This window comes from Aegilops tauschii, chromosome 3 (genome assembly GCF_002575655.3).
Source record: "Aegilops tauschii subsp. strangulata cultivar AL8/78 chromosome 3, Aet v6.0, whole genome shotgun sequence".
Taxonomy (NCBI): domain Eukaryota; kingdom Viridiplantae; phylum Streptophyta; class Magnoliopsida; order Poales; family Poaceae; genus Aegilops; species Aegilops tauschii.
In genome coordinates, this window is record NC_053037.3 from 186675953 (window position 1) to 186691403 (window position 15451).

The window sequence follows — 15451 nt, forward strand, 5'->3', positions numbered from 1 at the left end:
TCTTCCAGGGTCACTGACAGAAGGTCACTAGTTGACATATTTCTTGTAGTGAGAGAGGGGAAAACACCATATGATCCAACTATATTAACAAAGCTCGTGATACATCAAGATCATGACATCTCAAGAATAGGAGAGAGAGAGAGATTAAACACATAACTACTGGTACAAACCCTCAGCCTCGAGGGTGGACTACTCCCTCCTCATCATGGTGGCCGCCAGGTTGATGAAGATGGCCACCGGAGATGACCCCCCCTCCGCCAGGGTGCCGGAACGGGGTCTAGATTGGTTTTCAGTGGCTACAGAGGCCTGCGGTGGTGGAACTTCTGATCTAGGTTAACCCCGAGGGTTTTCGGAATATTTGTGAATTTATAGGGTAAAGAGGGGGTGCGGGAGGCCACCGAGGAGGGCACAACCCACCTGGGCGCACCTAGCCCCCCAGGCACGCCCTGGTGGGTTGTGCCCCCCTCGGGGCACCCCCTAGGTGCTGCTCTGGCCCATTGGTGGTCTTCTGGTCCATAAAAAATCCATGAAAAGTTTCACGGTGTTTGGACTTCGTTTGATATTGCTATCCTGTGATGTAAAAAACAAGCAAAAAACAGCAACTGACACTGGGCACTGGGTCAATAGGTTAGTCCCAAAAAATGATATAAAGTTGCTATAAAATGATTGTAAAACATCCAAGAATGATAATATAACAGCACGAGTACTTCATAAATTATAGATATGTTGGAGAAGTATCAACATCCCCAAGCTTAATTCCTACTCGTCCTCGAGTAGGTAAATGATAAAAGAAATAATTTATGAAGTGTGAATGCTAGCAAAGTGCAAAAGTTTGATCAATCACTTTTCCTAGCATCATAGCAGCAATTCTTTTTTTATATAAAACTTCTCAAGTTAAAATAGAAACCAATTCACATGTTAAGGTTCAAACAATGAATTCTCTTGAAACTCAACAACCTACGTTCTCAATCACCAAGCAATTGTAATTCAACTTATTCAACAGAGTTTAAGTAAGGGCTCCACGTACTCAACCATCATATAGTCTTCTATGATTGCTAACACTCACCGCATACACGTGAGCAAAACGTTTCAACCGGACACATAGAAAGAGAGGGGCTTATCCCAACGTATTCACCTCAAGGGTGATGTCAACAATAATAACTCATGCTACCCATATTCAACTGGACATATGTGCCTAGATCTTTCCTCACCACCTGATTCTTGACAAAGGAGAAAAATAAAAAGGAATAGAGAGAAGAACTTCGACTCTCGCATAAATGTGAATACATAAAAGTAAAGGATAGGCCCTTCGCAGAGGGGAGCAGAGGTTGCCATGCGCTTATTTGTTTGTATGCTCAACCCTTAGTGCAAACGAACGTCACGTTATATTGCCCCTTATGATGGCAACCTTTATTATGCAGTATGTCGCTTTTATTCTTTGCCATCACAAGTTCGTACAATGCTCAATTTTCTCTTACACTAAATAATATCACACTTTTATAAGCAATTTTTATTGCCTTATTGCACCGATGACAACTTACTTGAAGGATCTTGCTCAATCCTTAGGTAGGTATGGTTGACTCTTGAAAATAAGATTTGGGTTTAAGGATTTTTGGATGCACAAGTAGTATCTCTACTTGGTGCGGAATTTTTGGCTAGCAAAGATGGGGGCAAGCACCACATGTTAAAGGATCTATGACAATATAACTTCTATGTGAATATGAACAAACATAAACCATTACGTTGTCTCCCTTGTCTAATGTCAACAATTTTGGCATATAATATTTTGATGGGGGCTCACAATCACAAAATATTTCCAAGATAGTGTATTTGCATGTGAAAGTTCTCTTCCTTATACTAATTATTCATGAATTGCTTGTATGACCAATATTGTGATTGTCAAGCTTCAAAAGATTTCACTTTCTAAACCCAATGTGAAGCTACCACTAGGCATGATATAATTTCAACTTCATGATATTCAATTCATTCAACAATTTACTCATAGGATATAAGTGAAGCACAAGAGTAAAGGACAAGCTACTCCAAAAAGATATAAGTGAAGATCAAGCGAGTAGTTATGTAAATGGGTAGCTAAGTGAGGACTCTCTATCTTATTTAAAACTTTCAGATCTAAGTATTTTATTAAAACAGCAAGCAAAAAAAATGACATTCTAAGAATACCACACATCATGTGAAGAAGCAAAAACTTAGGCTCAACCAATACTAACCGATAATTGTTGAAGAAGAAAGGTGGGATGCCTACCGGGGCATCCCCAAGCTTAGATGCTTGAGACTTCTTGAAATATTATCTTGGGGTGCCTTGGGCATCCCCAAGCTTAGATGCTTGAGACTTCTTGAAATATTATCTTGGGGTGCCTTGGGCATCCCCAAGCTTGAGCTATTGTGTCTCCTTAATTCCTCTAATATCACGGTTTTCCTAAATCTCAAAAGCTTCATCCACACAAAACTCAACAAGAACTCGTGAGATAAGTTAGTATAAATCAATGCAAAACCTTATCATTCTCTATTGTAGCAAATCACTAAAATTATTATTCAACGTCGCACACTAACTGCCTCTGCATATTTAATACTCCTATCCTCAAATAGAATCATTAAACAAGCAAACATATGCAAACAATGCAAACATAACAGCAATCTGCCAAAACAGTACATTCTGTAAAGAATGCAATATTCATCATACTTACCAAAATTCAAAAATTCTGAAAAAATACCAAACTTTAGAAAATTTATCAGATCTTATTTTTCAAAAAGTTTCAACATTTTATCACATTCTGATTTTTCTAGGGAATTTTTGCAACATCGGTAAACTTTCTGTCTTCAAACAGCAACATGTAGACTTGTAAAATAAGCATAGTAAAGGCTATCAATGCCACTTTTATTGAAATAGAAGATGCAAAACATTATTATAAATAACAGAAAGAAAATCCTAACAAAATAAAATGATGCTCCAAGCAAAAAACATATCATGTGACGAATGAAAACATAGCTCCAAGTGAGGTTACTGATAATGTTGAAGACGAAAGAGGGGATGCCTTCTGGGTCATCCCCAAGCTTAGTTGCTTGGATATTCCTTGGATATTAACTTGGGGTGCCTTGGTCATCCCCAAGCTTAGGGTCTTGTCACTCCTTATTCTCCTCATATCGACATCTCACCCAAAACTTGAAAACTTCAATCACACAAAACTTAACGGAACTTTGTGAGGTAGGTTAGTATGATAAAGAGCAAACCATTTCACTTTTGGTACTATCAAAGACAAGATTCATAATTGTTCTCACACAATTCCTACTGTAACTCATCATTTCCACAATTTATATTGAGCAATATAAGCCATAGAAACTAGAAAACAAGCAAACTATGCATTGAAAACAGAATCTGTCAAAAACAGAACAGTCTGTAATGATCTGAATAACTACCATACTTCTACTACTCCAAAACTTCTGAAAAAATATAAAAGCCTTGATAATTTGTATGTAAATCATCTGTATAAAATTCAGAATTTTATCACGTTCCAGTGAATTTAAACAATTTTGTGACTGGGCGTAAAAGTTTCTGTTTTTGCACAGAATCAAGTCAACTATCATCCACACTATCCCAAAGGGTTTACTTGACACTTTATTGAAACAAAAGCTATAAACCATGATTACTACAGTAGATTAATCATGTGAACACACAAAAACAGTAGGTAAAAGCGTTGGGTTGTCTCCCAACAAGTGCTTTTCTTTAATGCCTTTTAGCTAGGCATGATGATTTCAATGATGCTCGCATAAAAGATAAGAATTGAAACATAAAGAGAACATCATGGAGCACATGACTAGCACATTTAAGTCTAACCCACTTGCTATGCATATGGATTTTGTGAGCAAACAACTTATGAGAACAAGAATCAACTAGCATAGGAAGGCAAAACAAGCATAACTTCAAAACTTTCAACACATAGAGAGGAAACTTGATATTATTGCATTTCCTACAAGCATATGTTCCTCCCTCATAATAATTTTCAGTAGCATCATTAATGAATTCAACAATATAACCATCACATAAAGCATTCTTTTCATGACACAAAAGCATAGAAAACTTATTACTCTCCACATAAGCAAATTTCTTCTCATCAATAGTAGTGGGAGCAAACTCAACAAAGTAACTATCATGGAATTGAAAACTAAAATCATGATGAAAATTTTCATGGTTATCATTATTGTTTATAGCATACATGTCATCACCATAATCATCATAGATAGCAACTTTGTTCTCATAATAATCAATTGAAACCTCTTCCGAAATAGTGGATTTATCGCTAAATAAAGTCATGACCTCTCCAAATCCACTTTCATAATTATTACAATAAGATTTAACGCCCTCCAAAATAGTGGGATCATTAGTACCTAGATTTGACACTCTTCCAAACCCACTTTCATCAATATAATCATCATAAATAGGAGGCATGCTTTCATCATAATAAATTTTCTCATCAAAACATGGGGGAGTAAAAATATCATCTTCATCAAATATAGCATCCCCAAGCTTGTAGCTTTGCATATCATTAGCATCATGGATATTCAAAGAATTCATACTAACAACATTGCAATCATGCTCATCATATAAATATTTTGTGCCAAACATTTTATTGACTTCTGTCGGCGTCCTGGGAACGGGGGTCCCCAGACTTGCCTGCCTGCGTCCCACTGCGTGGCTCCACCAGCGGCCCTGTACGGCCCATCTTTACTAGCAAACACTCAAGACCCTCGCGAGGCAGACGATGCAAGACCTCCTCGGGGCGGCCTCGCCAGGCTGGCTCACGAGGGACGGAGAGATCAAGGCAAGGGGCACCTCGCAAGGTTCCTGTGACGCAAGCCATGACGACCATGGCTAGGCGGGCGCTAGCGCGCAGTGTCCTCGTTTCCTCTTTGGTGCTAAAGAGGCAAGCGCAGGCGAGGAGTCCTGAGGCATAAGGCAAAGGTTGCCATATCGGTGCAACGAGACCAAGACCAGCAGCACAGCAGGACAGAGGTCACCGTGGAGCCCAAGACGGCGTCACCACCGGAGCCTTTGGCAGGCGAAGACCACCTTTAGTCAGGATAACTTGTACTAGTTGTCTCCCTTTGAATTTGGTCGTTGTGGCATCCCTTCCCGCCTAACATTTGGGGAGAGGACCAAGGCCTCTATAAATAGGACTAGCCACCATAGTAGGGGAGGGGGACGGATCGAACGGATCATTCGGACCACTCACACACACAAGTTCACCAAGCACAAGAGCACCTCTCCTCAGGAGGCTATTCTTCCCTTGTAACTTTTCATCCTCAGCCCAAGAGGCAATCCACCACACCACACTGGAGTAGGGTATTACACCACATCGGTGGCCCAAACCAGTATAAACTCTTGTGTCTCTCGTTCTTTGGGTTCGTCAAGCTAGGCCTTGCGATCGTTGCAAGAGCGAGCTAGGGAGAGAGAGATCTTCATACGCACCCCAGTGTTCAAACCTCAAGGGTTTGCCGGAACCTGAAATCCGACATTTAGCGCGCCAGGTAGGGGTGCGCCGAAGCTTTCCTTCTGCCAGTCCGCCTCCCATCGCTTCGTCGCATCCATGGCGGACGCTCACCGAGCCCGCGCTGAGCGCCGGGCCGCCCTCGCCGCCCGCGTCGCTCAGACAGCTCCTGTCAACGAGCCTCCCCGTCGTTCCCCGTCGCCCGCTGCCAACGCCTCCACCGGCCTGGCGGGAAACGAGGAGCAAGCATCCTTGCTGCACCCCTCGGTGCAGCGGGACGGCCGCACAGCCACCCCATCGCTGACTCCGGCCGGCTCGTCGTCCCACGCACGTCGTGCACCTACAGACGCGCAGGCCGCGCTGCTCATGGCACGCGAGCTCCTATGCTACCGCCCAGTCGATGACCTCTACGAGGACTGGCTGGACTCCATTGCCGAGCTCGTCAGCGCCGCAGGGGGCTCCCCTGCGCCATCCCTTTCACTGCCTCGCCCTCCGCCGGCTGCAGGAGACGTGGCTCACGGAGTGCCTCTACCACCTCTGCACCAAGACGGCGCTCAAGCGCCAAGGCGCGCGGCCCACCGGCGCGACCCACCGCGTCGGGCGCCCGCGTGATAAGAAGGAAGCTGCCAAGAAGTTCCCCGACCGCAAGAGAATGCTCCCGCGCTCCCAGCGCCACCGCGGCAAGACCGCGTGCCGCCTGCAGTGGCGGTGCGCGGGCATCAAGGGCAGGCTCCGCACCAGCAAAGGGCCCCGGTCGCCACGACAGGCTGTTGTGCCTTCACTCCTGAGCTGCGTAGCGTCGCCTGGCCGGGCAAGTTCAAGCCAGACCTGCCTCCTCGCTACAACGACACCCCCAGTCCTGCGGAGTTCTTGCAGCTCTATGAGCTGAGCATCGAGCACTACAAAAAAAGACACATCCGTGACATTTTGGGCCGAATGAATTTTTTTTCTGTCTTACATATGACACTTCTATGATGATAATTGTGACAAAACCCTGTATCATCATAGATGTGGTGGGCTCCTACTTCTATGACAAAAAATCATGACAGAAAATGGGCTTTTCGTCCTGGGCGGGCCAGAGACGCAACTGCATGACATTCTTTGGGCCGTCCATGACGGAAAAAACCGTGGTAGAAGCGAGGGGGAGGAAAATTTCGGGGAGTTCCCAGTTACGGTGGGAGGTCGGGGGCCGAGCGATGCGCGTTTCTCTCGTACATGTACGCGCGTGTGTGCGAGGCGTTGGCTCTAACTGAACCCGAGCGATTGCACTGCAGGCTACGCGTTACTGAACCCGAGCGATCGATTGATGGCTGTTAACTGAACCCGATCGAGCGATTCCTTCGCTACTGCTGCTAACTGAAGCCGATCGATTGGATGAACAATGAGCGTTGCGGGGGGGGGGGGGGGGGGGGGGGTTGGATGAACAGTGAGCGGTGGCATTGCCTCTGGATGAACAGGACCCCGTGGTGTGGAGGGCTGGATGAACAGTAGACGGTGGAGGGGTGCCCTGGAGAGGTGGTTGAACAGGACCCCGTGGTGTGGAGGGCTGGATGAACAGTAGACGGTGGAGGGGTGCCCATGGAGGGGTGGTTGAACAGTAGCCGGTGGAGTAGCGCACGGTGGAGGCCGGATGAACAGGAGCCCGTGGAGGCTGGAGGAGGTCGACGGTAGCCCGTGGAGGCTGGAGGAGGTCGACGGTGGAGATGAACAGTATCCCGTGGAGTCCCGTTTTGCGGTACGCCACACCCCTCCCGATGAACAGGACCCCCGTTTCGACCGTAGGAGGTCCGTGGAGTCTCGTTTTGCGGTATGCCGCACCCCTCCCGATGAACAGGACCCCCGTTTCGACCGTAGGAGGTCCGTTTCGTCCGTTTTGCGGTACGCCACACCCCTCCCGATCAACAGGACCCCCGTTTCGACCATAGGAGGTCCGTTTCGTCCGTTTTGCGGTACGCCACACCCCTCCTGATCAACAGGACCCCCGTTTCGACTGTAGGAGGTCCGTTTCCTCCGTTTTGCGGTACGCCACACTCCTCTCGATCAACAGGACCCCCGTTTCGACCGTAGGAGGTCCGTTTCCTCCGTTTTGCGGTACGCCACACCCCTCCCCATGAACACGACGCATTTCGTTGCCTCCCCATGAACACGACGCATTCCGTTGCCTCCCCATGAACACGACGACGATGCTGTTTCTCCGTTCCGACCCAGCCATGTACACGAGCCCTCGCCGTACGTATGCGCGAATAGGCGTTCGAGACCCTGCCAGTAGGTACGTACGTGGCCGTATTTTCTTTCTTGCTCCCTGGCCGCTGTACGTACGTGTACATGCTACGTGCGCGCCTCTACTACGACACGTGCGCGCCTCTACATCGACCAGTATATATGTACGTACACGTTCGCGACCAGAATGACAACGCTACGTACGCTTCGACCAGGTGGGTCCCGACTGTAAGGCACTTCCTTGCCTGGGAAGATGTAGCTGGTGGGTCCTAGCAGTCAGGGGGGCGAATCGTTTTGTTTTTTTTACCCGGACGCACTTCCTTGCGTGCGAAGATATAGCTGGTGGGTCCCAGCAGTCAGGGGGGCGAATCATTTTTTTGCCCGGACGCACTTCCTTGCATGCGAAGGTGTAGCTGGTGGGTCCCAGCAGTCAGGGGGGAACATTTTTTTTGCGAAATACGGTGGCCCGTCCGGTGGGTCCCTGCTGTCAGGTGGAGGAATCATTATTTTCCGCGTAATAAGGAGGCACTTCCTTGCTGCCGCCGTGGACCCAGCTGTCAGCCTCTCCACGTATAGTCCACGTCCGATGGAAGTCGTTCCTTGACCACGTTGACCACGCCGCGCCGAGAGCACCAGGGCGATGGACGACGGCGAGGCCTAGGAAGGGGACGACGCGTAGCCGGTGAAGACGCGGCAGTGGATGCCCACGCGGAGAGGAGTATGAGGGTTCACTCATTCGGCTGTGGTGTGAGGCTGCCGTCGCCGCAGGGCCTGGCCAGCGGTGGGAATAGTAGGGGGCGGTGAGGCCTCCACGGCAGCACAGCCGGCCACGGGAGGCAGGAGCAGGCGGCACGACCGGCGCTGCTTTGGGCGGCTAGACCAAGAAGACCAGAGGTTGAAGAAGCACTATGGCCGTTGGATGGACATCGTACGGTCACTGAAGCTAGAATCGTTTATATTGACTAAGTTGACAAAGCCCTTGGTACGCTCCAACTTAGTAGGCCCACAGGTCAGCCTCCGAAACGGTGCGCCCCAGATGTCAGGCGGAGGAATCATTTTTTGGGCGGCCGAAGCTAAGAATATCTGAGATTGAAGAAGAAGCACGACATCCGTTGGATAGACATCCAACGGCCACTGCTGCTAGAACCGTGTGTTGACTATAATAAGTTGACAAAGCCTTGCATACGCGTTAACTTATTTTTTTTAGGGGACGCGTCACTTAGTAGGCCCACAAGTGTGTGGCAGAGAACTTATAGCCCATTTGCGTTTTGTAAGAATGTACATCCCATTTTTGAATTCTAATGGAATTTACAACAGCCCATTTACAGTTTGTTAAAAGTACAACCCATTTTCTAGCTAGGACAACGATTAATAATTTCAACCAACCGTTGAAGACAGAATTCAATAAAAATTTCCCACATTTTGATGGGATCCGAAATATTTTTATCCCAAAATTTCTAGTCAGATTAAATATAAATTTGTATTACATAAAAATCCAACGAAACATTGCGCGTGCAACAATGAAAATTTAAGATTTTCAAAATCCATAAATAATATTTTATAAACTAATTTCGTGTTTGGTGCATTTTTTTATAGTTACTGCCCAGTTTTTATAATTACATCCCATTTATTATTTTTTAAAGCCCATTTTCCCGTTAAGCCTAATGCATCCCTCCTAGGAAAGATTTGCAGCCCAGCGGGGCGGAGAATAACAAGTTGATCTTGCCTGGGTATTCCTCAAAAAGACGTATAGCTGGGCTAGCCATTTTCATCTTGAAAAAATTAGTATCTGGGCTGGATATCTGGCCTGGGCTAGACGGGCCATAGCCCGCCCAGTTAATACCCTGCTCTCCTCTGAACAACAACAAAATCATCGCCAAGAAAAACTCTGCAGTGCTCACGCCTCAAAAACACAAATACTGCTCGAGGTGCTTGGTCCTAGCTGTCGGCCGCACCTTGTGCAATTCTCTCGTTTATATTGACTACATAGGTTGACAATGGTGTGGGACCGTGATGTCAGGAAACCAGGAGAAAGCAAAAAAAAATATAGTTGTACATAATAAGGAGGCACTTGCGTACGTACGGCTATGGCCCTAGTGGGTCCCTAGTGTCATCCAGTCAAAATAAAGTCATCTCCTGAATCCTCATGTTCGTTGACGATGTTAACAATGCTCGGCGCCATGGCGAGCACAACAACTCGAAGGACAACGGAGAGGGCCTCGCGGGCCCTACGGATGGTCTGATACAGCGCCCGCTGCTCATTCAGGAAGCCAGGATCATCGGACACCTATGAGCACCTTCGAGAAACTGAGACGGCATGAAATGGTAAGGCCGCGCTTGGGAGCTCTGGTTTATTTCAAACCTGTATTAACATTCAAGTGTAATTTACTCGTCATCGGAAACAACGCGTAAAATACAGGCGTAATGAAATCAAGGGCCCGAGGTCTATAAGTAAAACCGGCGGGTTACACGTGTAATTTGAGAGACCAGTGTATATTTTACGAGCACTGCTATATGGACGACATTACGAGACGATACATGCACGACGTGCGTATCATGCCATCCATGGACAAGGCTGAAACAGCAGCTAACAGCTGGATTAGCAATTGTCCGAGTGTCGTTCAGCGTTTTTATCGTGTGTGAAGTACTTCCGATATTTTACTAGTCGAAATCGACCAACCAAGCGCCTTCGCCCGAGACCATCTGCTTTAACTTACAAGCGTCAGTTTTACAAGCAGTTTTGGTTGGAAAACGACGATCCAATCATGGCCTAATATCATGAGTTGGTCAGAAGATCATATGGTCTCACGTCTAACCTACCTGACTTGTCGTATAGGCTATGAATGAAACATCAGATGATGAACTTCTTAAGCACGGAAACAACAAAAGAGGATGATCTTCTTAACAAGCAAATCACTGGCATTAGATTGACATGCAAAACAATACGAAGCATTATTCTCAGGAGGCACAGTGAACAGCTCGTGATGCCGCATGCCACAACATTCCAAGCTCAACTTTGCAATCAAACACAAGGCCTGGCATTACATAGACAATATTCAGAACAAACTCTTAACACAGGAATATCTCAGCAGAGTAACTATTTACTTCTAAACTGAACAGAGGAATAGGAAAAAACACTCGACGCTGCTCACAGCAAGGGCGTCCCACTCAAAAATATCAAATGCATGTCTTCTGGCTAACATCAATGAGCAAATTTTGACAAGGTTTTCCAATTCCAATATATTAAACTAACGTCTTCTTGCTAACATCAATGATTAAACTTTGACAATCTTTTCCCATTCAAAATATGTAATGCCTATGATCGTGGAGTCTTGTCGTAGTTTCTTGTACCTGTTTGGGCACTTTTTGCCCAGGGCACTCCACGTGTTGTTAAATTGCCAATGGTCTCTACACAGACTAGTCATGTCACCGGTGTCTAATAATACTCTGTAAAGCTTCTCTGTCATTCCTTCTGTAATGTAGCGCAAATAGTGACTGCTTCTTTCTGCAAAGTGGAATGACCAACTGGACCCAGTAATGCAGCAGTTTGCCTTGGACACATTGGCTCCTTTTGTGCAGTTCAACTAAAATCGAAGTCGGAATAAAACCGAGCTTTAATTTTGATATCCCTGTAAGCAACAATAGGTATAAGGGAAACAATTACTGAGAAATAACGGTTGACGACTTGTACTCCCAGAAGAAAAGCATCTACTGATCTACTTTATCCTAATGGGAAACAACGCAGGAGAGTAGCAATTCTCCATCAGTGTGATTCATTCATATTGACTGAGACATTATCTTAACAATGCCTTTTTTCAACATGTATAAAGAACGACAAAGCAGAAAAGTACCATTCCTAAAACAATGCAACTGATTCATTTTAACAGAGACATTATCTTAACAATACCTTGGTTAAACATGTAGAAAGAACTACAAAGCAGGATAGTACCATTCCTAACAAGTGTTGCAGTTTTGAACTAAGATTCAGTAGTTAATTAATTCTGAGAGTGGCATTGCTTAATTTTACCAGCGGCATTAGATTAACGAAAAGCATAAACAGTTCCAGGGGAGAGTGGGCACAACAACAGTATGTGATTCCATCTACTTATAAAGGGGGTGATGGAGAGTTTGTTGTAACAAAGCAACAAGCATCATGTCTCGGTTGGTCCCATTTTTGTTCACTACTTAATGGGAAAAGACAGCAATACAATAGCTTCAATTCAACATTTATTTAAAACAGTACCAATACAAGTAGCACAACATCTCAAAGCACACTGCACAATCATGTGGATGAAGGCCTGTACTGACCTTTCATGAGACGGACAAGATAAAATACGAATCTGCCAACACGAATAGGAAATCCAATCTCGTTTTGTGCAGTTGCACTGAAATCAAGCAAAGTGTTTCGCGTAGCGAAGCAAAATGTCGCAATAGCAACAAGTTGAATAGATATCCCTGTTTAAATAGAGGCAAAAAAGGAATCAATTACTGGCTAATAAAGGAGGATGAAACATGCGGCCACAAAAATGGTAATCCCACCAATCCCTAACAAGTGTTGCAGTTTTGAAATAAGATTCAGTAGTTAATTCTGAGAGTGGCATCAATTACTAGCTTATAAAGGGGGTGATACTGAATTTGTTGTAACAAAGCAACAAGCATCATGTTTGGGTTGGTCCCATTTTTGTTCACTACTTAATGGGAGAAGACAGCAATACAATAGCTTCAATTCAACATTTATTTAAAACAGTACCAAAAAAAGTAGCACAACATCTCAAAGCACACTGCACATCATGTGGTTGAGACCAAGATTTGAAACAACTCGCCACGAAGACTGGAAACAAATCTCGATCTCCTTTTGTGCAGTTCCACCAAAATTAAGCAAAGTCACCGGTGTGACATTCAAGTTGAACTGCACAAAACACTCTTAAAACATAGGTGTTTCGAGTAGCGAAGCAAAATGTCGCAATAGCAACAAGTTGAATCGATAGCCCTGTTTTAACAGAGGCAAAAAAGGAAACAATTACTTGCTGATAAAGGAGGATGAAACAAACGGTGACAGAAAGAAGCATCTAACTTATCTTGGATGGAAAACAAAGTAGGACAGTAGCATTTCTAAAACGGTTGCATTGATTCATATTAATAGAGACATTCTCTTGAAACAACATTCATTAAAAAATGTAATTTACTTTTAACAGTGGCATTGCTTCAATTTTCCGGCGGCATTCTTAGATTAACAACAGCAAAATAGCTGTATGGGACATGCCAGCACCATGTGCGTCCACACGTATAAATGGGTGATGCAGAGTATGTAGCCAAGCAGCATATATGCGCTGGTCCCATATTTGTTCTCTTTGAACCTTCTTCCTATGTGAGGGCAGCAAATCTACTCCTGCACAAACTACCCGACCCCCCAGTTTCTTTCCCTTTTCAACAAAGAGATCGGTTCCTTACAGATGTGTGTACTGGGTTACCCCCTTTTTCCCTTTTCGACCTACAAAGCGGCTGGATAGCCAGTCTACACTACTTTCCGCCCCTCCTTTCCTCATTGAACCACGTCCTAGATTCTTGCTCCAGCCCACCGCACCCTTCTTTCCTCTTTGAACCAAGACCTAGATTCGACTACAGATCGAAAAAGATCCACATGCAACTAGAGCAACGACGGTTTCAAAGAAACTTATACCTTAGGGTCGTCGGGATGTGGCAAGGCGTGCGGCGGGAGGCCGGATCTGCCCACACTACGTACGGCAACGAGGAAGAAGGGGTCGGTGGCCCTCCCGCACAGGCGCTGGGTGAAAGAGAACAGCGCAGCCGGCAGTGGATTGCCTCCCTCGCCGAAGGCGATAGAGTGAACGCTGCACCTCCTCCCCTTCCTGGTGCGACGGGATACGGACGCCTCATTCACGAGCTGTGAGGGGGGAGAGAGAGACAAGAGGCCAACACAGTCTTGTTTAGATCTGGTGAAGAGAGGGTGAGAGACTGTGAATATAGCAAACCCTAGCAAATGAACGCTGAGCCTCCAGCGTGTAACATATATGGAGAGGGTGCGAGAGCGAGACGCGAGAAACTCTATCAAACAAGAGGCTATAATGGAGTAAAAAAATCTCTCCATAGTAGTGGTTTTAAATAGAATACGCGCGTTCCCGGAAAAAAGAAACAAAAACTGGCGGACAATTTTTTAAGGGTCTGTCTAGGACACATCTAGATGTGACATAGTTATGTCACATCTAAGTTGATGTCCACTCTGTTTGTGGTCTATTTTTTTTCCTAGTTTTTTTTTGTTTCTTGTTGCTACATTATATACTTGTGGGAGCTTAGATGTGATATCCTTAAATAACATCTAGATGTGAATTAGACAAACTGATTTTCTAACGTACCAAGAAAGAAAACTCGATCAAAAACACGCCCCCGCTTCCAGGTCGCGAGAGTCGTCGCGCGCACACACATAGACATAGACATGCATATCCGTGTTTACGTAAAATTCCATTTCCATCTCCATCTCCAATCATATTTGTCCAACTGGCACATTATTTACGTTGTTAATTATATACACAACAATATTAACGTACAACATCTCTTGTTTGCGCACGTCCGGACCGCTGCCACGGCCGGTCCTGACCAACCCGAACCCTCTTCATCACCCGCGCGTGCTTCCCGCTCGAAACGGTCAGTGCCGCATTCATGCCCGGCCAGAGCGGACGCGACCTCTCACTGGCGCCGGCATTGAAGCGGCGCGCCGGCCGAGAGAGCGTCGCCCGCGCCGCATCCGGGTGCACGCGGCTGCTCCGCGTTCAAAGGTCGCAATAGCTGGCTACAACATGCATGTAAAAAGTTCTTGGGAGTCCGTGCTACAGCTAGCTGTCCTCCCCCAACTCGTCAATCTCTTCCACTAGTGCTAATACTCCATGGCGCGATCCATCGACAAGCAGGCGGGAAAGTTATCGTATACTCGGTTTGTGGTGAGTGGCATGCCGAGCGACCGTGTGGGGTCGACCCGTGGAGGAGGGTGAGACACGAACACGACAGACGTGATTTAAACGTTGGTTTTGCTCGATGGCGCAATCCAACGAAACGAAACGTTGGTTTCTCTCTGTTTCCATTTTTTCTCCGGAAAAACACAAACTTTCCACTCCATTTTCATTCCTATTCCAAGGTTGCCCCGTTACAACATTCCATCAAATACAAAGAAAAACTAACACGCATGCTGATGCATCTCAATGATTCACAAATCATAGCCAATATTTACTTCACAACTAAAGAAAAAAGTTGTGAGAGCGTGTACGAAAGAAAAATTACCAATGGGGTCACTACGACTTAAACCCTAAACCCTAAACATGATTTAATTTCCTGGCCAGGTAGAACATGTCGAAGGAAAGATGGCTGGCACCCTCAGATCATACGATGCTTTTGTGCAGTTCCACTAAAATCGACCTGAGCATCCCTGATGGCAAAGATATTGAAGAAGTGTGATTAGAATAATAGTACTGGCACTAGTTCATGAGACATAATATCATCTCAAGTAGAAGCCGGTAGAAGTAGAGAAAGATCGACATGGAGATGGAGCTACGACAGTGGAGCAAGCCGGCTCCAAAAGGAAGATGGACTACCTGGGACATCGGGCTGTAGCTAGAAGGGCGGTTCGGACGCGGCATCGGCCCATACCGCGGTGACCACCGATTGGGACGCACCGACTGTGGGTTTTCTCCCTCGCCGATGTCAACCGCGTCTAC